The 26,709-nt window shown below is 41.1% G+C and overlaps 1 protein-coding gene across 1 annotated transcript in view; it reads right to left on the bottom strand.

Moving 5' to 3' along the window:
* slc2a13a (solute carrier family 2 member 13a) overlaps positions 1-26,709 on the bottom strand; it is a 133,210-nt gene that overhangs the window by 88,654 nt on the left and 17,847 nt on the right. The window lies entirely within an intron of this gene.

Raw genomic sequence — 26,709 nt, 5'->3', positions numbered from 1 at the left:
GCTCTGGAGTTCATGACACTCCCAGCCCTTAGTCCACATGAGGGTGAGTAGATAATGAGTGAAATTTCAATTTTGGGTGAACTATCCATTTAAAATATGAAGCTGGAGCTTGGAGATGGTTTGCTTAGCTTTGGGGGAACAGCTAGCCTGGGTGTGTCTGAAAGGTGACAAAATCTGAAGCTCACCAATTAAAGTGTTATATCTTTGTTACTCAATAATCAATACAAAGTGTGGTGGTTTTTACAGGGGGTTATTTCTGAGGAGCACTAAGAGAGCGGTACACTGAGACGAGCACCAATCTGTCCATTTAACTCCTGACAAGAAAGTAAATGGGCTCCAACTATTCTTCCAGCCTTCAATTTCCTCTTCACATTCTCCTTTCATCCGTCTTGAAATGCAATAGTCCAACCTCAAAACCAAAAAAGAACTCATTTTCTTGCTCCAATGCATTACATTCCCCATTAAAATGTATTTCACCAGATGCATTCTTTCCCTCTGTCATCAGCAATTCATCTCATAACTTTCAGACCTATAAGCTGCTTAACATTTTCCATAACTCCTCTGAACTTTTTCTGCTTGCCTGTTCTTTCTGCTAAAAACAGAAAAGCAATCCCCGTGTTCCTCAGTGTGTATTAAGCGAATGGATTGTTCAACAGTAAAGTAATGAAAACTGTGATCCACCTTCGAGTGTCTGCTAATATTTTGGAGATCAATAAAAATTCTGCTACTGATGAATAGTGAATCCATAATCAGCACTATCACTTGAATCTGCAGTTGAACGCATTCATACTTTTGTTTTTATACTTTGTAGGCCTACAGAGTCCAAGAGAAAGATAATTCCCACACTCAAACCTTTTATATGTATTAGTCATGCTTAATGACTCGTATTGTTAATATAATTGAACACATATGGGTCATTTTAAACTTGGAGACATTAATGGGGTTGTTGTTTGGTGACTCAAAATATTTTTTTCTCTGTATGAAGCTCTGGTACCATAGTGATTTTCTCGTGGGTTTAAACAGACCCAGAGCAGCAGTGGAGTTTCATAAAATGTTCAAATATCTTGAATTATTAAAGATCAGTGGGAGAATTAGGACTGCGATGAAGGTAGATGCGAGAACTCCTTCAAACATCTATCAGGTGTGTGTGTGTGTGTGTGTGTGTGCCAGTCGTTTGTGCCTGTGTGTTTCATATGCGCGGAGTTTATAATGGCATGAAATTAATCATTCATAACCACGCAGCAGGAACATAAATGCAGAACACTTATTGATAGCTAACACACTGTACCAGTCAATTACCTGGAGACAGATGGTTAAGACAATCATGAGTCAAACACAGAGGCAGGTTTAAGAACTGACAAATAAACACGGACAAAAAAACAACTGTCTTCAGACTAATATGAATAAATAAATATGAAATAGGCTCTATAACACCTCAGCTGATGATGTGTGTGATGGTTCAGTCCCCATTTCAAATCAATCTGTACACCCGCTGCTTTTCTAACTTTCAAATGAAGCTGTACTCCTTCAGCTGAGCTTGTTTGTCTGCCAAGCATCTTACATAACGTAGTGATTATACCGCACTAAACTGACGTCAAAGTGCTCAACATTGAGTGATTTTGTTCATCTCTTCTGTTCAAAACGATTTGTAGAGACTGGAAAAACAGACTTTAAAGGCACACTCCCCCAGATATATTTGTGCTGCTCTTAAAAGAGGAACTATACAAGATTTTTACCTTACTTAGCTTCCAAGTAATTGTGATGGTTAAATGACTTGTTACGAGGGAGAATGGAGGATCTCTGCCTTCCACCTAGTGTCTCTTGGCCAAAAACGAACCTTACAAGATCAGTGCCTCCGATCCGGTGTCCCAGATCTTGTCTTGGCAGCACCACGACACAAACACGCCTCTTATTTATAACCGATAAGACTACATTAATATACACATATTTACACAATGTTTATGATATAAAACGATATCCACCGCTCCATGGGTTGCTTTCTTGTCGGCTTAATTTAAAACAAATGCACATGGCTATGAGGAGGGTTAGCAAAACAGTGAAAAAGCGACCAGACTTGCATAGTTTTTCTTTAAAGCCTTAGTAAAGGTCATGGTATTATGTGAGAGTTGTGTGCTGCTGTGCACAGGGGTGGGGTTTAGACACTTTTAAAGGATGCCCACTGAAACAATCCAATATTTGTTTAAATGTTCACTTCATACTGATGGCACTTCATCCTCCCATCAAAACAAGGGAAGTTGAGTTCTTTCTCATTCACTCTGATCTACCTCTGCGGCATAAATCAGTGTGTGCTGTAGGTGTGTCTGTGCATAACACAGTGGTCCAGCAGTTGAGGAAAAAATGAGGAAATTTCTGTTTTGACAGGATAATGCACTGAAAATATTCTACATGGAGCAAACAGATACTGGATTGTTTTGTTGGGCATCTTTTAAAAGCATCTAAAACACTTTTCTGGAGGCTCCGTGCGGAGCAGCACCATATTGCACTGTGTTGTCTGTTGCCTCAGCTGACTAGTTCTACTGCAGTCATCATACTGACCATGTCTGGTTACCCAACTCACATCAAATAACTATCCCTTTAAAGCTGAACTAGTATCTATATCAATAATGGATCAAGTCAGTGTCTAGAAGTGATTTAAAAAGTCTCTACCCGAGTCCTGTGGTTTTAGCAGCTTTCACATCACTGCTCTGGTTTCATGGCCACAGATTCACAGTCTTGATTCACTTTCACCAATTCATAATTTTTGTGTTTTTCTACACCGCTGCAAGGCCTTGAGGGTCTATGTGATGGTTATTTCATCATCTGCCCAAACCCACGAGGATTTGATCTGCAGCACACAGACTCCTGAGCGGCAACCCAATACTTGACACCCGCTGGGCTGTTTGCACCACAAACACATCAGGAGAAAATGATGCTCAAGTATTACTGTATTCCCCATGCTAGTTTTTCTTCTTCTTTTGTTTCTGGAATTAAGTTTCTAGGTCCCATGCAATGGATTGTATGTATCACACTGTAGCTGTAGGTGTCCATCCTGGAGTAGTATCAAGGCATAATGGCGACAGTTGTCTACAGCTGTGGATTGAGAAGATACAACCATTTACCCAGGCTGATTACAGCCTGATTTCAAGCTTCAAACAAGATGCATTTAATAGCCATCTTTAAATCTATAATTCATACCATGGCTATTAAAAAGAAAACATCATTAGGTAGGTAAAAAATCATATATACACCGGAGGGTGTGGGTAATAATAAAAAACATTATGTTTCAAGCCTGAGCTTTTATTTGGCATGTGTCTGGTGCTGGCATTTCAAACAATACCACTACGAGTGTACTCTCATTTCTTGGATTCTGGTAGTATACAGTAATTTGTTTAGTTTGGGAAGTGACACAGATTGTAGGCTGGGGCTGGATGATTAGGAGGGAACTATGTATTTTAATCTTTGTAAACTGAACTGTGAGCTAGTGCATCTGAAGAGTATATTTGCACAACACCGTGGGTGGCTGACTTCCAGTCTGCTGAACGCTCTGAGCACCAGATTAAACATGTAGCAATATTCTGACTTGTACCAACTTTTCCTTTCATTTTTATTGCTTTGCTAATTAAAAAAAACCTCTCCATATCTCTTTGTTACAGAAGGGTCATACGGTTGCTGTGTATGAATGGATCTACTGCTTGAGGCTGCCAGCATCACTCATACCTTTGTTGTTGTAAGGTTACAGTACACCTGAGTCTGCTCAGTGTTGCTTGAAACAAGAATTGTTATGAACAGGCCTTTCACAGAAATCAATGTGTTCAATACAGTGCACTATGAAGTTTCTCATGAAAAATGGCAATATAATGGCTGACAGAACTGCCCTGCAATATTGCCACAATATTGCTTCTCCATCATAATTGCTGCCCCAACACCTTCATTTTCCACTCCACTTTCTCTTTGTCTTCGACCTCTCCTCTCCTCTCTTCTCCTCTCTTCTCCTCTCTCCTCCCCTCTTCTCTTCTCCTCCCCCACCTCCTCTGCACCTCTCAGGCTCAAAAGATGGTAATCATCGCTCATTGACTTGAGGGTGACAACACATCATCATCTTCTTGAGTTTGTTTCAAAAGATCAAGGCTCTTTTCATAACGTCCACTTCATCACTGATATAGTGCCGTGTATACACATGCATGTACCCACTTATTTTTCAGTTCATATTGTGTAAACCTGCTTCTAAATCCTCCTCCTCAGTTGTTTGTTATGAGGCAGTTTTTTTCCCTAGGATGTCATAACCACACATAACCATTGTACTTCTGATTGGCTAATGCTCCTCCCCTCATTGGTTGATGTAAGTGAAAGGTTTTAGTTTGAGACAATCAGGGCAAGACAGACAGCGGCAGAGCAGGTTGTGCCAAACCTGCCAAGAAATGCCAAATCTTTGCTTCACAACAAGTTGTTTTGTGAACATGTATTGAGAATTGTCTTTTTTTTTTAAATATCATATTTTTAAAATGTAGTTAGTTAGCTAGCTAATTTTTGATCATGTGCACATATGTATGAAGAATTCATCTTCAATCAATCAATCAATCAATCAATCAATCAATCAATCAATCAATCAATCAATCAATCAATCAATCAATCAATCAATCATTAAGGAATTCATTCATTCATAATATAATATATGTATGTGTATACTATGTGTGTATGTGTGTGTGTGTGTGTGTGTGTGTGTGTGTGTGTGTGTGTGTATATATATATATATATATATACTGTATATATACTGTATATTCTCCAGACACAAAGATGCAAAAATAAATACATTTGATCAGATGTAGTTTAAAAGCTATGCCGCAAAAAACACCTAAATTCAATCCTGTGTATACCTTTAACTCATTGAGTGCCATCAAAATCCAACGCTTGAGTGCCATTGACGTCCATAGACGTCAAATGCACTTTTCTGCGGCTGGTAAATGGGGACGCTCTCGCGCACACTGTGAGTAATTTTGGGACTTCTGGGATGTGTAGAATGAAGAAGACTGTAGATCAGAGCAAGAAGTGAAGAGGGAGGAGAAGACGAGCACGATCGGTACAGAGATAAAAAAGTCGGAAAAAGTTTCTATTTCTAGAGAAAAACGACGGGCAGAGCCTGGAACAAGTGTAACGTGGAGCTGGAGGAAAGCTTAGCCACGGTCGGATGCTATTAGCATAGCTCCAGCATGAAGTGATCGGAGGAGGCAGGAAAGGTAAACTCATCTAGATGATCAGCACCAAAAGGCTGAAGCGAAAGTGGAGGCGGATCGCGGAGTCAGTTTCACCGGTTGCTGTCTAACGCCGGGATTCCACTGGATGCGGAACGATTCCGAAACGGGTCCGCTACGGAACGGCTGCGTACCATGGATGTATTATATTAACTGGATACCGGACCGGAAAATGGCCGCCGTTCATTTCAATGGAAGTTGCTCGCCTGGCGCATACGCCGAAAAAGTTTCTGACTTCCGGGTTTACTTCCGCGTTATGCGGCCCATAGTGCATGCGCAGTTGAGTCACCCCCCATAATGCTCTGCGGCCTCCCATCATGCCCTGGGGCAATGAGAACGAGCAACCGCCGTTCTAGTTTTGGCGCTGCGCGTTCATGTATGTGTTACTTGTGGATTTAAGGAATGAGTATTAAGACTTTTACAGGACTCACACGGACTTTAAAACAAAGATAATGATTTAAAAAGTAAGACGACCGATCGTAGGTTTACTACGGTCGTTAAATCGTTTTGACAGTTAATTAATATACGATGTTACACTGAAAACGAGTTAGTCCGAACCTGTAAGCTTAAATCACAATGGAAAATAAATCATAATTAACTGTATTTTTGTTAAACATGACAGAGATGACCTCAAAGAACACCTCAAATAATGTAATGAGGCTTTACTCTTACCTTTTTTTATATTGAATAGTATATTTAACTTGCTGCTGTATCTACAGGATGTTGGTGGAGGTATTATAAACTTAGTCACACGTGTTTTGTTTTTATCAACCACAGCTGTGATTAAAGAAAATTAGAGCTCTTTGGCAAATGCATCTTCCTTTTAATAATTGTCTGTACTGGCTGTGTTCATAGTTTCATCATCATCATTAAGCCTTGAGGTGGATGAGACTCTTTGTAATTCAACAGTTTAGCCTTACAATATTTCCACAACACGCAGAATATCAGTGTCCACTAAATACAGCTGTTACAGAACCAGACATTTTAATTAAACACGAATGCCCCAGACACAGTTGCAGATGTTGGGTTTGGTAGAAGCAGAAAAAAGTCACAAGCATGTTTGTTTTTTTTTCGAACAATTTAATAATATGATTATGAGTTTAAGTGATCATTTAGCATACTGACACTGAACAAACACACACTGACGACGGTGAGGAGGAGGAGGAGGAGGAGGAGGAGGAGGAGGTCCACGGTTCTTCCTCCGGCCCCGGTGAAGACAGGGAGCTGCTGCACCGTCAGGACACACGACACACACCGACCATGGAGGAGTCTGGACGGACAAGTCTCGGTTTACATTTTACCACAGTGGCATTAATTAAGCCGTAAAATAAATTAACGTGAACGGAGCAACAGGTGTAGAACATCAGCCGCGATGAGACGCTGTTGAAACACACAAACACATACAGCATAAATGACTTATCAAGCTAAAATTACTGAAAAATATGGGTTTTACAGGGAAAGTAATGTAAAACAGTCCGGTTTCACGTCAGTAAATGCAGTCATTACGAGGCGATCTCATCAATTAAAACGTTACGTTTAAGAATACGAGTTGACGAGAGACTAGTAACAGACATTAACTATCATAAAGTTAAATTAACTCGATGTGACCAAACAAAAACTCACCTTTGAGCGGTGTTTTCCACTTTTCTGAGTGATTTTAGCGCCGGACAGCTCATTAGTTTCAGGCATCCTCGGTCCCGAGACACACACGACCACGCACTGCTGGTGCACGGACACAGCCGTGACGTCACGGCCAGAAATGAGACTTTTCTGTGGCTTTTCTGACCGTTAGAAAACATTTTGACGGATAAAAAGTCCATGACTTAAAAATATAGAATACAAAAATTAGTAATTAAAGGAGGTTACAGCTGGAAGTGTCCTGTGAACAGTTTTACAGGCTTCTCTTTTACTATTGCGGTCTATGGGAAAAATCCTTTCTGGGCCGCATGGGATTTTTTGTTGCAGTACCACGGGTGGCCACTGGGAAAAATCGGCAAGCCTGCTGAGAGGATTACAGGGGGGCTGCTGCGTACTCCGACTCCGTCAACTCACACCGGTTCCGTCCGTGATGTTGATTGTTGCGGCTCCGCCGCACAGCGGGTACATGTGATCTCGCGATAAAGCGGGTTGTAGTTTCCATAAAGTGAACCACAAAATCAAAAACAATTAATTTAATCCAGAGGAGGAGTAGAGAAACAACTTGGTGCTGACCTGACTTGATTTTACAATCACTATCTCCTGCTCCATGGTGTAAACGGGGTGAAATGATGTCTGAAAACCTCCGAGCTGCTGACTTCAGGCCGGTCGCTGCCCATTACAACGTTTTCAAGGTGTAAAGCAGGAAATATGCTCCGCTGTAAACATGGTGTATTTTATTTTGAAAATTAACCGGGTGTTTTATTTTGTATTTTGCCCGCGATTTCCTGTCATACACAACCTGCTCTGTGCTGATTGATGCGCCGTGCTCCGGCGTCCGGCAAAAATAGAAGCTCTGCGTATCTTTTGCGAGGGCTGCCGGATGCCGGTGCCGTTCCGGACCCACGACGCAGCGGACCCGGAGTCGGTGGACGCTGCCACGGTGATTATAATTAATACGAAACGGCTCCGCCGCCGTACCGGAGCGGATCTGCAGCCGTTCCGCATCCAGTGGAATTTAGGCGTAACCGGCGTCGTGACGACGAACCGAGAGATCAGCGCGGTGAGTCGCTGCCGCGGCTGCGTCCAGCAGAGAGGCTGAAGACGGCATGACGTCTCCCTCCCTACTTCAGAGACGAGGGGAAGCAGCAGGAGGAGAAGGAGGGGGGGAGAGGGGAGGGAGTGGAGGGGGAGGGGGGCGTAGGAGAGGCAGCAACTGCTCGTACTTGTTGTATTTTTGTTGTTGTTGTTGTTGTTGTTGTTTTTTGTTTAGTCTTTTTTTTTTGGGGGGGGGGGGGTGAAAAAAACATGTGAAATGAAATTTTCAGACGTCTTACATGTTTTTGAAGCCAAAATTAAAACGGATGAATCACTGTTTTTCTTGAGAGACTCTCTTTCACAAAAATGCATTTTTCTCAGCTTTCTAGAAAAAAAGTGGTCTTTTTGGTGCAACCAGGCTCTATTCAACTTAAGATAAATCAAGAATGGAACACGGTACAAACAAATGGTTTTTTCCCTAGTTAAATAGAGAGTCTCCTCTTTCCTTTGAGCTGTTTGGTGTTTTCAGAGTCATAGTACAAAATACTCTCTGGGTCTTGACATATTACTCAGAATGCCCCAAAACGCTGGCACCTGGCACTGACCATTAGGTCTGGCACTCAATGAGTTAATCAATACCTATAATCAAGCGTATTATTCTGAATATTTGTCAAAATAAAATGAACTCAACAGTTTCCTCACGTTGAATGCATTTCATATTCATGCTCTGTGTAGAACCTGGCCTTCACTACCTGTTGCAAATCAGTTGACAAAAGAAATGACTGGTCCATAGACTACACTGAGACAGCAACCTCCCTCCGTCCATCCTCTGCACAACGCTCATTAATCAACAAGCTAGTTAAAGCTGCTGAGATGAATCTTATCCAAATTGATTGACTATTAAACAGCAATAACCACAGACATCATCGCTCAGGTGTCTGCCAGAGATAAGACAGACGCCATGGCGCTTACTTAAACATAGTGGTGATCTTAAGCAGCTGGAGCCATGGTCAAACACACGGTAGCAGGATGAACAAAGTGGACTCAAAGCACACAGCTACTTTATTTAATCTGGTTCCAGTTGTACGTCAGCCAGACTGAGTCACACAATGCCTTTGGTACACTAAATTTAGCTTTATTAAATATCAGGTCCCTGGCTGTCCTTTCAATATTAATTACTCTTTCCATTATCAAGAAAAAATGATTTTATGTTTTTATCTGAAACTTTAATTGAAAACAACTGCACTTTCAGTTGAGATGAATATCAATACAATAAACATCTAGAACCCTCCACTCAATGTTTTTAATTACCTCAGCGCTAAACTGTCTGGCTAAAGTGTGTAATGATTAATTTTGTTGTTAAATTAAAGTGATTTGAATTTTTGATACTGATAATCTTTTATATATTCCACAGATAGCAGTCTACACATTTCTGAGATTGTGCAATGATGCATGTCAAAATGACAGCAGCAAATTTAAAACGGAGGAAATCACAAAGATATTATTCAGCTGGATTTCCACATCCACACCAGCTCAACCTTCACTTCCTGTCAATGATGTATAGACAGTCTCAGCTCTCAAGTTATGCATATTACTGATACCATTATACATTCAGATCAAGGTTGTCTCAAAGATTATTATAACATGTATAATACGGGTTCATAGTGAATTGTACTATATTTGTTTTAATTAGTATTAATTGTACAAGATACAGACTATTTTGAGTCAGATGGTAATCATATATCTGAGTGAAGAAAAATCACGCTTGGACTTCTTCCTCAAGGCTCCATTCTGGGGCCTGTTTTCTTCTCTTCTCTCGTACCATGAATGACGCACAATGTGACTGTGCACAATAAGTGCATTAAACAAATCGATGGGAGGATGTACCACTATTTTCTACAACTGTAAAAAAAAAAAAAAAAATTGAATTTTTGTTCCTGACATTTCATCACAGTCCGATAAATATAAGACTAGAAAATTTCCTCTCGGGAAATTTTGAATGGGCCACGGGAGCTACTGCCGGTTGTGCCATCTCTGTCAACATGGGAATCAAACCCACGATCTTAAGGTCAAGACAGAGCTGATCAGACAGACAGATGATCATCTTCCTATAAGCACTGATATGGAGGAGCTGTAACCACATTAGGTTAACTGTGTGTGTGTGTGTGTGTGTGTGTGTGTGTGTGTGTGTGTGTGTGTGTTTATCTTGTGTAATAGGGCCAGGACTCAATTAAAACAATTAATCTAATTAATTAGAGGCTTTGTAATTAATGAATCGCAATTAATTGCATTTTAATCGCATAAAAATATTTGACCTGAGAACAGTGAGAAGCATTTTTTCATATGGATTTTAGTATACCATTGAATGACTAAATAACTTAAGCAACAAAACATTGTTTTTTTTTTCAAGGTGGTACTTAACCAAGACCAACATGCAAATTATCGATTAATTCATTAATCGATATTTGATACAGATTTAAATGGTCTTTCCTGCCATACATTATGATGATTACTGTAGTATTTAACTAGGCTACATAAATCACAGTAGCATAAACTGATTTGTTGAACGGACCAGGTGATGGGCTGACTGGTCCTGTCTAACTTCTGTGTACTGGGTGCCATTGTGCAGGGTGTTAAGGCAGCCTTCCTCCACTGCAGTCCCTATGGTCCTGGACCCTCTGGCTGGTGGGGTGGGCTGCTTTCAGCTGGGGGGGACTCTATCAGCTGCTCCCACGAGAGGCATTTGACGCATTTGACACCAACAAGGTTTAACTTTAAAACCAGATTAAATCATGGTTTAAGTTTAAATTCTGTTGCACGTTAACTGTGTTTTAATCACATGAAGGTGTGTGTGTGTTTGTGTTTGTGTGTGTGTGTGTGTGTGTGTGTGTGTGACTGTAATCACATGAAGCTGGCTCTAGAGTCTGTGTGTGTGACTGACTTGACACATAGTTAGTTAGTAGCTGCATCCTGTGTCAGTCTGATTTAGCTGTGTCTGTGTTTATAAACATTTAAACGAGCGCCAGGTGGATTGTTTATGAAGTTAACGAGCTCTGGCCTGAGGATCAAAGAGGTTACCACGGCGATAGGGCCCCCCGCAGGCTGAGACAGACAGAAACGTGGAGAAAAAGAGCCATTTTCTGCCTCTGCACCGGCCTCACATTTAGGCTTAGCATGACAAAACGGTAACTCCTATCAGAACAAAACACAGATCAGGACTTACTAAAAATTTCGGTACGATTTGGTGTTTATACAGTAAATATTTTGGTGACGCTGGCAGTTTTAAAACATCAGGCCGTTCTGCTTCTCTCAGAAAATATTTGTATTGGACTCAATGAGGAGCAGAGACAGACGTGGCTAGAGTTGTCACGATACCAAAATGAGTAACCACGGTACTATACCAGACAAAGTATCACGGTTCCGGGTAATATCACGATACTGCAACCTTTTTTTATTATTATTATTTTTATGAACTGCAATGTATTTGTACAAGTTATAAATACTTATTAATTAGGCTACTTATAATGTTGTTTGGTGCATGATAAACATAATACTGGTGAAGTAGGGATTAGACTGAAACAAATATTTTTAAATAAGCAATAAAAAACAAATAAATGAAGTTAGAATGTATATGGTTGAAAATAAATAACCATTCAGTCTCTTGCACATTAATTTATGTTTAACAAATATAAATAATCAACTTAGGATAAAAACAAATCCACTGTCTTTAAAAAAAATCTATTTGACAATAACGCTTCTTCTCCAACATAATAAACCATAGAGGACAGAATACAATGAACAGGAACTGATTCCCTGTGAAAACTATATTTTTATGCATTTTCTAGGTGCTTTATACTTGGACATCCTTTAACTCTTTATTCCTCAGCCTGTACACGGAGCATATAGCCTGATATTAGCCAATGAGAAAATAAACAGAGCTAAATTAATTAAGTGCCACTGACGACGACGCCGCGGCAGATTCGCTGCTCGCGCCCGGTGCTTCAGCCGTGGTGATGTGTTGTCTCATGTTTGTGACTGTAAGCCGTGTGCGCGTCTGGGCGAGACAGAACTTTAGCTCATTGTTTGTTTTGAAGCGAGTTTCTATCGAAGCGGCCGGAGCTGTCTCAGCTGTCTTCATAGAGTCCGTTCTTGCCGGCATGAACCACGAACAGCCAATCAGAGAACAGACGGGCGGACCCAGCGTGCGGAAACAGCCTATCATATCCCCGGACATCACCAGTAACAGGCAAACAGCCAATCATTCAGCAGCTGTGTAGTTAGGTTGCAGTGGGTGCATGTGAGTTTTGTTTACAAGGGAGTAGCATGCAGGGAGAAGCCGGGAGGAGAGGAGAGGCGGCCGCTATGTAGCGGAAACTGGCACCGGTAGTAGTAATCCACGGTAGTACCGTCGTGTAGAATTTCTAGTATAGTAGGAACCGTTACGTTTTGGCACCGCGGGGTACCGTGGCTACCGTGGGTATCGTGCAACTCTAGACGTGGCCGCACTTAGAGGCTCAGAGTTTAAATTCTGTAAGTCTCTCTGATATTTTGAGCAGATTAAGAGATCAAGGATGAGCTCGTCTACAACCGTGGCCGAAATTATGTGTGTAGAGTGTAAATTGTGGCCGTTTGGAGTTTGGATAGAGAAAAAATCTGGAGTTTTTCTGGCATCTCTCCCACTCTAACCGATGATGTCACCCACTCTGACACGAACATTCCGTGCAATACACACCCATTATAATCTCATAATTTCTCCAAAAATGATCATGGTCATTGATCATGGATTGATCAAAAACTATATGACCTATCAAAACGTGGAGTAATACGCCAATACACAAGACTTGTGTCTACTGTTTAAAGTTTAAATGGAGTCTCTAGGTGAAAGTATGCCTGAGCAGTAGACGTTTGTTAAACTCCAATGATTGGTCTTTCGCTCTTCTTTTTCCGCCCGTCCCATTGACTTCAATGCAAAATTTTGCGCAGTTTTTCGCGACTTACGTTGCGAAAAATTCGTACACTGTTGAGAAAAGTAATAGCACACCGATCCCGATCAAGACGCACGTTTTGCAGGACTAGTAGCGAATCGAGAATCGTCCGGAAGAGGACGAAAAATAACTAGAAAAAACATTTCCAAGAATGGAAATGGTGTGAATGCTGAAAGCAATGCTGAATGAGCTGAAGAAATTGTTGAAACAATGCTGAATGAGCTGAAGAAAGAAAGAAAGAAGAAAAGGACAGAAGGAAAGAAAGAAAATGGGAAGGGTAGATGGAGAAAGAAAGAAAGAACAAAAGGACAGAAAGAAAGAAGACACAGAGAGAAGGGTAGATAGAGAAAGAAAAAGGTAAGAAAAACAGAATAACATAAAGAGAATAGAGAATGAATGAAAGAGACAGAGGAGTAGTAAGAAAGAAGGAAAGATATTGGGGTGGATAAATGAAAGAGAGAGATATAAAGAGAGCAGTAGAAAGAAAGAAAGAAATGGGGTAGAAACATAGAAAGAGAAAAGGAGTAGAAAGAAAAACAGAAAGAAACAAAGGAGTAAAAAGAAATGGGGTGAAAGAAAGAAAGAAAGAAAGAAAGAAAGAAAGAAGAAAAAGAGAGAGGGGATGATAGATAGAAAGAGATGGATGGATGGATAGGGAGGGAAAGATAGAAAGAAGTTATGTAAAATACAAATGAAGGAGTAAAAGAAAGAAAGAAAAAGAGAGAAAAAAAGAGACAAAGGGTTGATAGATAGATAGATAGATAGATAGATAGATAGATAGATAGATAGATAGATAGATAGATAGATAGATAGATAGATAGATAGATAGATAGATAGATAGATAGATAGATAGATAGATAGATAGATGTTAAAAGCTGCGTCCTATGTCCCAGGCTCCACCTGTAATTGTACCACTATTAATAGAGTTGGAAAGACTAAACGTCTGAACTTAAATTCATGAGAAAAATATAAATTGTTGGAGATGTTTACATCAAAAGTATAAAATAATTGAGAGGTTGATGAATGTGAGCTGAAAACCTGTGTGTGTGTGTGTGTGTGTGTTTGTGTCTGACGGTCTCTCTGTCTGCGTGTACATGTGCAGAAAGCCACAGAACTCCTCTCTCCCTAATGATCTGATTGATTGGCAGCCTGCCCTCAGAAGTTACCATGGCGACTCAACTAACTGCTTACATTTTACTGTGTGGAACAGAACAGTGTTGTGTTTGTGTGTTTGTGTGTTTGTGTATGTGTGCATGTGTGACTGTGTGTGAGTGTCTGTGTGTGTCTGTCTGTGTGAGTGTGATGCCTGTGTTTGTGCGTGGACATCCTCTGTCAGTCTGGTTTATCATGTGTCTGTGTGGGGCTGTGTTTAAAAACATCTTAACGAGCGGCCAGGCTGCACCTGCACTGTTCTATTTATAGACTTTGATAACGAGCTGGCCCCAACAGCTGGCCACTGCACACAGAGCAGAGCAGAGCAGAGAGATTTGTGCTCTGAGCAGCTTCCGAAAACAGCCCAGAAAAAGAGAACCGTACCTCTTATCAGAATGTGGCCATGACTACTGGGGCAAGGAGACCTTCCTGAGCACATTGATGTGCATTAAATGTTTGTAGGGCAAAAACTTTTCTCAGGGTCGCAAGGTAGAAAAGGGGGGCATTTCTGTTTTTCTAAAAAAATCAGCTCCTACTTTTATATTGAAGTGGATGAGCCACTGGAGCGGGTCTAGCTGCACAATTAGGCTCATAGAGACAATTCTGTAAGTCTGTCTGCTGTTTTGAACACATCAAATGAGACACGACAAGTGTGGCTACAAACTAGTGAGGAAATCATGTGTCTAGAGTTTAATTTGTGGCCGTGCTGGCAATTTATCCAGAAAAAATCCTGAATGTTTTTTCGATCCCTCTCACTCTAGCGATGATGTCACTCACTCTAAGCCCTGCTCGTTAGACGCAACACACACCCATTATAAAGCTGGATTTTATCAAAAAACGTAATGATTTTAAAGCGGCCAAATATCAGAGACTGTTGAAGATATCAATAAGCTGAGTCATAGAGGAATACTTCAAAAGTTTGTCTACAGCTCAGAATTTGAATGAAGTCTCTAGCTGAAAGTATGTGGACACTTTAAAGGCTGAAAGAAGTAAGAAGATTTGAAGAGTTTCAAGACTGTACCAATGCATTCTCTATGGGGAAAAAAAAATCAGAAATAGTTGAATATTGCAAAAAGTATGAATAGTTGAAAAGAGAAAAGACATAGCACACCTGTCCCGAAAAGGCTGAACATTTTGATATTTGAATTGTTGAAATAGCACAAAGTATGAAGGACTAGTTACATGACGAAGAAAGGCAGAAAATGGAATAAGAAAAAATCCACACAATAACAGTAGTGCCCGGTGCGATTGCCCGTGGCCCTAATTAGCCTTCTACCATCCTAATAGCAGGAAGTAGGAATTGAAGGATTTTCTGCCCAAACAACATACAGTCAAACTGTAGCTCAGCCAGAAAGCTGCAGCCAGAGTCCTCACTAACACCAGGGAAATGGAGCACTAACACTGGCCTCAAAGTACTGACTTTCTGTGTGTCAAAGGGTAGAATGTAAAATCCTATTACTGGTTTGTAAAGCACTGAATGGTCTCTGGCCTGAAAAAAACTCAGAGTTACCTGTATGTTTTGAAGCATCCAGACCAATCAGATCAACTGGGAGAGGTTTATCCAGTGTTCCCAGAATAAAAAAAAACAAGCAAAGTGAAGCAGTTTTAGTTCACACGCTCTTAACCTGCAAACTATTAGGTCTTTGTATCTGTCAATAATTTTAAGCTTTTTAAAGGCACATTTAGGGTTGAAATAACCTTTTATTTACAATACAAACTAACTGAGTTGGCCTAGATTCAATAATTAGAACTAAAAAAGCATAAAGCTTTTATGTACCTGATTACGTCACTTCTTATTGAGCAACATGCACGTTCAAACGTTGTATTACATATAAGATATGTCCTAAATAGGAGACTGACTGGACTTTGACAGGAAGTGATAATAACCACTGTTAATTCTATTATAATCCCTCCGTCATTATCAGCTCTCTGACCGCCGGGCCCTTTGCACCTTGGGAAATTCATGATGTGTTAAGTGTGTGTGTGTGAGAGAGGGAGGATGGGAGGGTTACACACACTATAATCACTGTTACATCGGCGGTGAGAGAAAGAGGGTAAGTGTGAGGTGCTGTTTCCATGGTGACCGACATGTCACCAAAGGGGCATGGTGTGCCTTTATTTTTCCAGGTGAACACACAAACACAAACATCTTCATCTATGAAAAGGGTCATGATCAGAGCCCGGCGAAGTTAGAAGGGCCAAGGGCCAATCACAGAAGGATTTCAAACCAAAGGACCAGGTCTCCTAGCCTGATGCATCAGCCGCTTATTTCATTACATTTCATATAGCGTCTGAACACGAGCCATAGGGATTCGTTTGCTTTCGGGAGGCGGTTGCTTACATTTGCTTCAACTAATCGCTGCTGCTTGGTGGTCACGTGTGCTATACACCGGTTAAGCTCATAGGTTAATCTTGAGCGCTTGAGTTCAACGTCATCGCCTTCACTTACCCGTCTGTTCGCTGATTGGTCCGTCCGCTCTGGCGGACGGAGCAAACCGAAACGCATTGCTAGTTTCCTGACTACATGGTTGAGGCAAATGAAATTTGCCGGAACCAGTAGGCGGCGCTAGCCTGGCTACAGGTCTCCCAGAGGAAAAGGTTAATTATGTGGATTGTGGAGTGAAGCAAGCATCTGTGAGAAACCTCGACTGCAGTGTGGCAACACAACTCAAACAAGAGCTAAAGGGCAACAAAGACAAGTTGATGGAGAGCCTGCTATTCGTTAAACTGTATCACCTATGCTATTATTGCCTGAACATTACCTCAACACAAGTTGTTTTACATAGCACATGTAACACAACACACAGTTTTGGACCTGATTCATTTCACCAAGATTCCACAGAAAGAGCTAAAGTAAAATGAACCCACGTGTCTTTTAGTGATGTAGTGACGACGCACTAGGCGCTGACTAGCTAGCTACACATCAATTAAGCTTTCTTTCTATTCTTGCTATTCTTGGCTGTTTTACTCTTCCCTGACGTTTTGTTCAAAGGTTTGTCAATCATTTCAGTCCATTAAGAGTTTTATTCAAGTGAGAAAAAAGTTCCCTGAGCTCGCGTGCACCTAGCTTGCTAAATTATTTTCTTCTAACTTTGTTTCAACTTGAAACAATAATAATTATTAGCAATTATTTAAGGTCGCACAAGAAACAATACACTCTTTGTATTGTTTCTTGTGTGACCTTAAATAATTACTTCTACAACATTATCAGTACATAAATCGACATTTCAGGCTCAATGGAAAAAAAAAAAACCTGGACATTTTGGCCCTTGGCTTGGCACACGCTTGGCGAAAACTAATTGGGGAAAGTATGTGAAAGTATACTGAGGAAGTTCTCTGGGAATCTTTTGCAGTTTATTTGTACAGTAGGCTATGCCATAAAGAAAAGTAATAGTACTCCGGTTCCAATCCAGCCACACGTTTTTATACTGTATATAAGCACCAGCTTCTTAAATGTGAGAACCTCACAATTGTTAGGCATTTTCTACTATAATATTGCTGTTTTCAGGTTTTCAATTTGGGTGTGCGATCAGGCTTTGGGTGTGCAAGTTTTTCAATTAGTTTTTTCCTGTCTCAAGCATCTGAACACATCACAGGAAACTCCTGAAACAAAGGGTCACAAAAGGTGATATATATATATATATATATATAAAATAGAGAACTGAATTAAACGGAATAAAAACAGATAAAAGAGAAGCAAAGCAAAGAGTGCGATTGGTTGTGACAATAAAGAGAGCGTTAAAACGTCTAAAAGAAGCATCAAAGTCATCAAAAGAATGACAATATCCAGTCAGGACTTGGAAAGAGGATGCAGAGATGTGTGTGTTGAAGTAGCAGGGTTTATGCCCAGGCAGCAATATGTCCAACTAATCATCACATGATCACATGAGTTGAACCAAATCTGGAGGGATACTTGCCTCTCAGATCATGGATTGCAGCTCTATCCAAACAGATGCTCATATGATCATTTGACCGAATTCACCCACTATATTTCATGTACAACACATATTGTTGTGATTGGGTACACTTAATAAATATATACAACAGTCTGATACTCTAAAGATGGTATGCTAGGTTCAGCACATTACATTGTAATGAATTCAACTCTCTCTTCAGCACCATGATAAGCCCTCGACAGCATGCACATACACTCTTAGGAATCCTTATCAGGAAACAGGCACAGAGTTGTCCTTAAAAGGAATTAAAAAGAAATGTGAGCATCACTTACAACCAATGTCACCTCACACACTGTGATATTCCTGACTTTGATGTTTTCATTAAGGAAATTAAAGAAAAAGGGATCATTTTCTTTACTCTACTTCACTGCTCCGACCTTAGTCTCCTTATCTACAAAACCCTCTCTGCTGGATCGATCAGGTGTGTGTTTGATGTCATCTGACAACAAGTGAGTCAGTGACAAGATAAAAAGTTTATACCCACAAGCTGGTCTCTAGGTCTGAAGTTGGCCCCAAAACAGAGCATGTAGACTGCAAACACACTGGAGTAGCAGCAGTCATGAAATGATGCAGCACAGATGGTGGATGCAGCACATTTAAAATATACTTCACTTGGATTAAGTCGTGAGACCTTGAGGCCTCACAAAAGATAAACATCAACAATAAGGGTTTTTTGCTTGTTCTTGACAGAGATGAGTGTTTGAAAAAGCAAAAAGAAAAGAAAAGCTGCAGTGAATTTGGAAGAGACCATGAGAGGAGACATAAGCAGCGTTTTTAGTTCTGTTGAGAGGGGGAACCAAATTAAAAAAGGTCAAACAGTCCTGAGCCGTGTACCGTCTGCCCTTTCTGTCCGTTTCCTTGCAAAGTTAGACATGTTAAAAGTTTAACAAACCTCCTAAGACTAAAAAAAGAAAGTTTGCAGTGAATGCCTTCCAGTAGGTTGGTGGTCTTGTTGCATTTCTATTTCATTCATCGTCATAGGATTGTTGACAGTCAGATGACAATTTTGAATCTTACGTGTTAACACTACGAGCAACTTGAAGTGGTCGTGCCACACATGCTGCATGAGGCTCAGGTTGCATTTATGTCTTCAAAGTAAATGTTGAAACGGAGATAAAAGAAAAATCTCTGACTTGCTGTCTTCAGCTCAAGGATACATGAATTCATGTAAACAAACTGCTTCACAGTAAAGAGGAAGCCAACTACCTACAGTGATTGTCTTTACTATCCCATATTGTACAGCTGAAATATTTGGTACTAACATTGATTTTCCTAACTGGGGATGCTGATATTGTATATGATAATACTGCAAAGCCAATATTGTGCCTTTATATAACAGTCTTTCAAATTATAGTATACTATACTAGGCACTATACTATGCATCTGCAACAGACTGATGTTGAAGTGTGCAGGTCAATAAAAATCAAATCATTTGGTAAGTTTCCAATCTAAGTGCCATGGGCATGCCTAATTCAATCCTCCAGCTCCACCATCATCATCATTGTCGTCACCAATTAAAAGATGTGCTGTAAACATCAATCAATCTCAGGTGAAACAACAACAAGTCTCAATCTGGACACTGGGTGCATCGCTCTCATTTCATATGTGTTAAGTGGCTACAACATATCCAGCAGGCAGTGAGAGAGGCCGCCTGCCTGATAGGCCTCTGCTTGTAGATGGGAAGTGATGAGGACAGCAGGGGGGAGACATCGACATGAGAATGGAACTGCTGGAGTCAAAAGGGAGAGGCTCCACAGCTGGCGTGACTGGTGTGTGTTTTTAGACATCAGTGTGTGATTACGTGAGTGTGATGTGTGATAAAGGCTGATCTTCACTGCAGACCACAAGGGCCCGTGGGATCTATGGATACAGCACCTTGTAGAGTTATGGTGTCATCTGCTGTAAATGTTGATTGGTTGTAGGGAGAATCTAATATCCTTTCTCCTCTCCTCTCCTCTCCTCTCCTCTCCTCTCCTCTCCTCTCCTCTCCTCTCCTCTCCTCTCCTCCCCTCCCCTCCCCTCTCCTCTCCTCTCCTCTCCTGCCCATTTATCCTCTCCTGACTGTTAATTACCCTCCCATATCCTCTCTTTTTCCCTCCATTACTCTCAAAGCTTTTCTCATGAAACAAACAATAAGCTCTGAAGAGAAAGCTATAAAACTAAAAAAGCACTATCACTTTCATTTTCACGCATGAAGGTAATGGCCAATTAAGCCTTTCACAGCAAATATACTGTATACTGTATACTACAGTATATTGAGAAATTGGAATACTGTGAATCATGGAAACATATTCTACGTCAAGAGCTTGTAGCTCTTCCAGTATTACAGTATAAAGCAGAAGTAAGCGATCCGGTTGTTTTGGCTAACTTCCTGTCAGCCGATGGAGTTAGCAGTCCCCGCCCTCGTCCCTACGTCACCACCATAGGCGGCGCTATCAATAGGCTAAGGGAAGCTTAGCTTCCCCTAGATTGTCACAGAAAATGAATCATCACAAATAATAAAATGAAAAAATAAAATAATGTTTTTTTTTTCGTTGTTGTTTTTAAATTATATTTTAGAAAGAGGTGGGAAATACATTAAAACACACATTTTTAAAGTATTATCTATGTCGATGGTTTATTTATTTTTTATTTCAGTGGTATATGACTGGTTACCTGCGTCATTAAGTACACACGGCGTAGCTACAACGCGCAGCGTAGAAGCTTACCCCTTTGCCTCGCTATGCTACTGTAGTCACTGACAGTCCAGCGAAATTAAAAGAAAAAAGCCCGGTAAAACGGACATTAGAAGGTTTTTGAATATCAAAATTGACGAGTCCGAGAGTCCCATGAAGCAGCAGCAATGAAGCCGACCACGATGCTTCCACGACCGGCTGCCGCCTTCTCTCCTGCCACTGGCCTCCATGATGACACCGGCTGCCCCCCCCCGGATACCGGCCACTGCCCGCGAGTCACCGGTCTACCTCCGGACAGCCGCGCCCCCCCGAACACCTGCGCACACCCTCCTCCAGTCACTGGCCTAAGTTACGTCCAGACAGCAGCCCCGACCGCCCGGACACCTGCTGCCTCCCTCCTCCAGTCACCGGCCTACCTCTGGACACCTGTGTGAGCGCACATTCTCACAGGAGTTGCGCAACTGGATGAGGACAATGGCACAGCAGATACTGTCAACTCTGTTGCTTCTGTACATCGAGAGCGACAACTAAGAGGATTTAAACCTGAAGAAATAGTTGAAAAATATGACACAAACGCCCCGTGGCGTGCTGCTTAGGGTAAGAACATTGATTAGGTTAATTATGGGCCACTACAACAGCAAAAAAAAAACAACAAAAAAAAAACAAGTAGAGAATGAAAGGAATCATTCTGCTGCATCTCAGTTTGATGAACATCAAAACTATATAGGCTACAGTATATCTGCCTGGGTAAAGACTTTTTTTTCTTTTTCTTTTTTTTTTTTGTCCCGTAGCTTCCCCATTCCTTCTGCCCTAGCGCCGCCTATGGTCACCACATTCACGCGCATCCCTTGGCTGCACACACAGAGAGGACCGCCCCTTTATGCCGTTCTTTCTCCTCATTGGATAAAGGTTGTAGGATACAAGGAAAGTTTTCTCCTTGGCTTACAGCAGAGCAGAGTGACTGACAGACCCGTGTTTCAGACCAAACACTCTATGTAAGTGATTGCTGTCGGAAGATAGAACTATTTAAGACTTATATTAACACAAATATTCTGCTTACTTCTGCTTTAATGGATATGAGGTTGTTTTTGCTTGGACTTTCATGGACAAGAGAGATCCTTGCTGTTTTTGTATCAAGCGAGACCTTTTAAGAAATTTCTACCTTCATCTCTGTTTTAAAAACAGGAACAGAATGCTGTGGCAAAATCCAAATCCATCTTAAACATGTTTAGATTTATTCAGAAGTACCTGAATACCTGAACTTCTATCCCAGCCCTACTATGGCTCATTGAGTAAAGGCCCATCTGACGTTGTCTTGTTTATGTCACTTTCTCTGTTTGCCTTCATTGTCATGACTCCATTTCCATTCCGTGGCGAAAGTTACTGACAGATAAAAAACACACAGCCCTCTTTTGGTTGCATAGTGAATTACATAGTAATGGGCCTGTCTAGGGATCCATTCTGAATACACATGCTGCTATTTATGCAGTCAAAATCAAAGTTGAAAAAAGTGGTCTACTGTCATTTTAAAATAACAGCATATTTGCCAATGATATGCTCCACAGACTTGGAAGTAATGCAGCAGTAGATCTCTACTGTCTCTTCTAATGCTGAAGTAGGCTACATGCAGCTCAGTTAGAGATCAGTTCAATCACATGAATCAAACTCATCAAATACACAATCCAACAACTCCGAAACACTCTCAAGTTGTGACCTGCACATTCACCACGCTATGATTATTTAACATTACGAGTTATTTTCGAGGCAAATGCAGTTGGAACTACATTCTGGACATGGCTGCTGGGCGGAGTGATTTCAAAAGCGCAAGTAGTTCCGAGTATTTGCTTCATGTGTCGTAATGTTACATAATTAATCATTATTATTTCATAGTGTGGCAAATTTGTAGGTCACAGCTTCTCCATGAGAGCGTTTTGGAGTTGTTGGATTGTGTATTTGATGAGTTTGAGGGACAGGGGACCTGTACTGTTCACTGAGCAGCTAGCGTCTCTGCCCCGCTGATCTCAAAACAACACGCACCGATAATTAAAGGTAATTAACCTACCCATAGGGATTATGGCAATTGAATTATCCCTTTACAGTAACATCTGGCCTTTTGAGTAACACTGGCACATTTACAGTAATACTTCTCAACGACCAACCACTGTCCCTGTAAATAAATACAGTAGATCAAAATAAACAACTTGGTAAGCCAACACCTCTGATGGCTCGGTTTCAGAGAGAAACATGGTGGACGCAATGAGTGAATCAGAGGCTGAGACAGCTTTGGGATTGAATTTAAATTCACAACAGTGCAGTGATTATGACACCATATGCTCCCAGTGTGTGAATGTGCATAATGTCTCTCTTCTGTGGGTTTAATTGTGCTTCACTTCTTCACTCCACTTGCTCCATCTCACACACATGCACACACACAGACACACAAATAGATGGCATATAAAGAGAATGATAAAATGTAAATAAATGCTAGTGTATGCAGTGAGAGTGCTTTCTTAGATTGGCTTGAACAAGGACTGAAGGGATATTAGAGCTTGGGTAAAGATTTGCAGGCTCAGAGTGTATCACACAAAAACACACAGACTCATCTACACACACAGGAAATACAGAAAAGTTCACATGCTAATGAAACAGCAATATCAGCTGATAAAGCTCTGACAGCTTTATTCTGACAATCTCCTTCAAGACGTCTGCTCCCGCCGGCAAAGCCTCATATCAAATAGCAGCATCCATGTGGTCTGAGAAAGGTCAGCTCACACAATAAGTGACCGTGAAGAAGAAAAATTCTATTTGCTCGGCCACACTAACCTCTTCATCTTTCTGTTCGGTTGCCTTTCTACCAGACGGCTGTACTTACAGAGCTTATTTGCCATGTTGAGAGCTGAATTGATGTGATGCTGACCACAGCGATGTCATTGTGTAGCTCAAAATTGAAAAATCTTCACTTCAACTTCTGTCTTATTTTTCGTGTGCCTGACACAAACGGTCCAGTTCAGTGAGGACTCTACAATCTGTTGCTCCTAACACCTGCTGATGTGCAAGGAAACGTTCACTGTTGGACAAGAAGTGATGTGATTTACATTTCTGGCTGTGACGGCTGATTTTCTGAGTCATCTTTGAACAGATGGGTAAAACAGCCTCACCCACACAGACTCCAGCTACAGTAGCCAAAGTGCAGCTCACACTGTTTTGATTGACAGGTCACCGCCATCACCCCAGGAGTCAAGGAGATGTTACAGAGCAACTGAGAGACTTACTGTTACTGCTTCAGTAGGAAAGACTTCCATCACTCAGCAGGAGGAGAGCAGGGGCTGTCTAATCAGCCTCACTGACAAATCAAAGTGAGTGAAAAGGAGGCTGCTGCCTTCAGGGCCCAGGGCCGTGTCTCTGTCAGCTGTGAGCTGTTAATAATGATCCTGAGACCAGGAATTAGCCTGTCCTTTTCAAACATATCTCATACTCATGCATTGACTCCCACATCCTTGGCTGTGGAAGAGGTCACCTATTGTGGCAGTCCTTATGAAAGCCAGGGGAATGAATGATCTCTAACCTGCAGCACCGATGATTAGGGATGGGAATCGAAAACCGCTTCCTCCTCAGAACCGCTTCCAACTTGGATCAATTCTTGGGATTGTGTGCGTGCCTGCTTAACGATTCCGCTTTTTTTTTTTTTTTTTTAAAGGGACAACGAGGAGTTTTGGAAAGTGAAGTGTTCTCCTACTACATTTACCATGAGCCTCCACGTGCACGATGAAATTCTTGGACCGGCGCAAGACGGACAGCTTGCCGAGAATGTTTTCATTCATCAAGAATTAAAGTCATAGGTTCGAAGACGATCACATACCGTCGTAGTTCCGACCATAAACGGCGATTCGGCAGCGTTGTTCTCATGACCGAGCCGACCAGCTTTCTTTACTTTCGGTTTTGCGGATGGTGGGAACTACGACGGTATGTGATCGTCTTCGAACCTCTGACTTTAAGTCTTGATGAATGAAAACATGAGTCTGTCTTGCGCGGGTCAAAGAATTTCACGGTGCACGGAGGCTCATAAATGTAGTGTGAAAACACTTCGCTTTTCCAAAACTCCTCGTTGTCCCTTTAACAAATGTGGGTAGCGTAGATTCATCCACATTAACATGAGACTTTTTTATAACCAAATAGAAACTCCTCGTTGTCCTTTTAATGTTTTTTTGCAAATGCGCGAGTTTCTGAACCAAACGACACACGCTGTGTTCAGGTCAGAACGAAGCAAACACAGCGTTGAGGCAGAAGCCTCAGTCTGGGGGTTGAGTGATGTGACAGCATCGCCTGTCACCTACGGCACACACACACACCTACTGTAGTGTGTGTGTAACCCGACGACACTGTGTTGTGTGGACACGTGGGCTGCTCTCACGTCAAGAGTTGATGTTTACTGGATTGTTATTTTTGTGAGCCTTTAGTTTATGTTTTACAGTTGTAGAACACCTGTTGTTCTACCTGGAGGTGACATGGCTACACACACACACAGACCCGTTATTACCGGACTGAACCAGAGATTAATGACACTACCATTATAATTCAATCATCATTATAAATGAGGGTGCTTAGTGTTTATATCCACATGTCACTGTTCTCACAAAATAAAGTTAGTGGCGTGTCTGCGTGATGCAGCTGCTGACAGATGCAGCTGACAGTGATGTTTCCTCATCACTAAACGTGTCAGCCACCATCCAGTCCTCCCTCCCTCACGTCCTGAGGACAGGACAACGTCTCCTCAACAGGCTACATGTCTATTCTTGATGTTTTTCTCTCTTCATTTCCAACCACCTCGTTCCAGGTTTTGCTCGTAGCCAAGTGAACTCTGGTGCCCTGTGTCTTTTCTCTCACGCTCTCTCTGTCTCGCTCACTCACTCGCTCACTCCGCATAAAAAATGAACATTATGAAAACAATAACTAGTGAGAAGAACAGAGATGAATAGAAATGGAGACATTGTAAATTCCTCCTGAGCACAGCCACAGTGGTATAGTGTTTAACTCTCCAGGCAGGTTGGTCCTGTCTACTTTTTTAATGTTAGAGCCATTAATGCAAACAATCCCATTTCTCTTTTATTCCCTCACCCAATGAGAATCGATAAGGAATCAAATTGATAAGCAATATCGATAATGGAATCGGAATCACAAAATTCTTATCAATTACCGTCCCTACCGATGATAACCTGACAGCTAGATTATACAGATGTATCTCAATAAATTAGAAAATCATGGAAAAGGTGAAGCTCATATAACTCATTATATTGCACACAGAATGAAACATTATTTATTTATTATTATTATGTATTTTTTTTTTTTTAATTAAAGTAATATTTATTTATTATTATTATGTATTTAATAATATATGGCTTACATTTAATGAAGACCTAAAATTCAGTATCCCCCCCAAAAAAACTGAATACTACAAATGACCAATTTAAAAAAGCATTTTAATACAGAAATGTTGGCCTTCTGAAAAGCATGTCCCTCTATTTGCACTGAATACTTGTTTGGGGCTATTTGACTTGAACTACTGGAAATTGACTTTTTCATGATATTCTAATTTATTGAGATGCACCTGCAATTGCAATTGATGTCGTACCCAGAAGGATCCACAGGACAAATACAATCCAGAACCAGGTACTCTGTGTTTTATCAGATCTGGGTCATGTGACTCCTGATGCCATCTATACATTGTTGTGATTTTGAAGCTGTCACAGGAAAAGCACCTGAACTTAGTTTTGACCTTCAGTGACAAGTTCGACATCATCCTTCTGGACAGAGGATCAGTAGGATCTGAGGCAGCTTCTCAGTGAGTGTTTGCTGAATTAATATACTGCACATGGTGGAAACACTGATTAAATCTCACTACACTGATGTCCCATTGAGAAAACACAACTGCTGCAAACAGTTGTGTACACAGATGTTAAAGATTTTCACAGAAATCTTTTCTTTTTTCCCTTCTCTCAACCACTGCTTCTGTCTCTGTCCA

This window comes from Trachurus japonicus, chromosome 23 (assembly GCF_045865225.1).
Source record: "Trachurus japonicus isolate A0001 chromosome 23, Traja_1.0".
Classification (NCBI taxonomy): Eukaryota; Metazoa; Chordata; class Actinopteri; order Carangiformes; family Carangidae; genus Trachurus; species Trachurus japonicus.
This window is presented reverse-complemented; position numbering and strand designations above follow the sequence as displayed.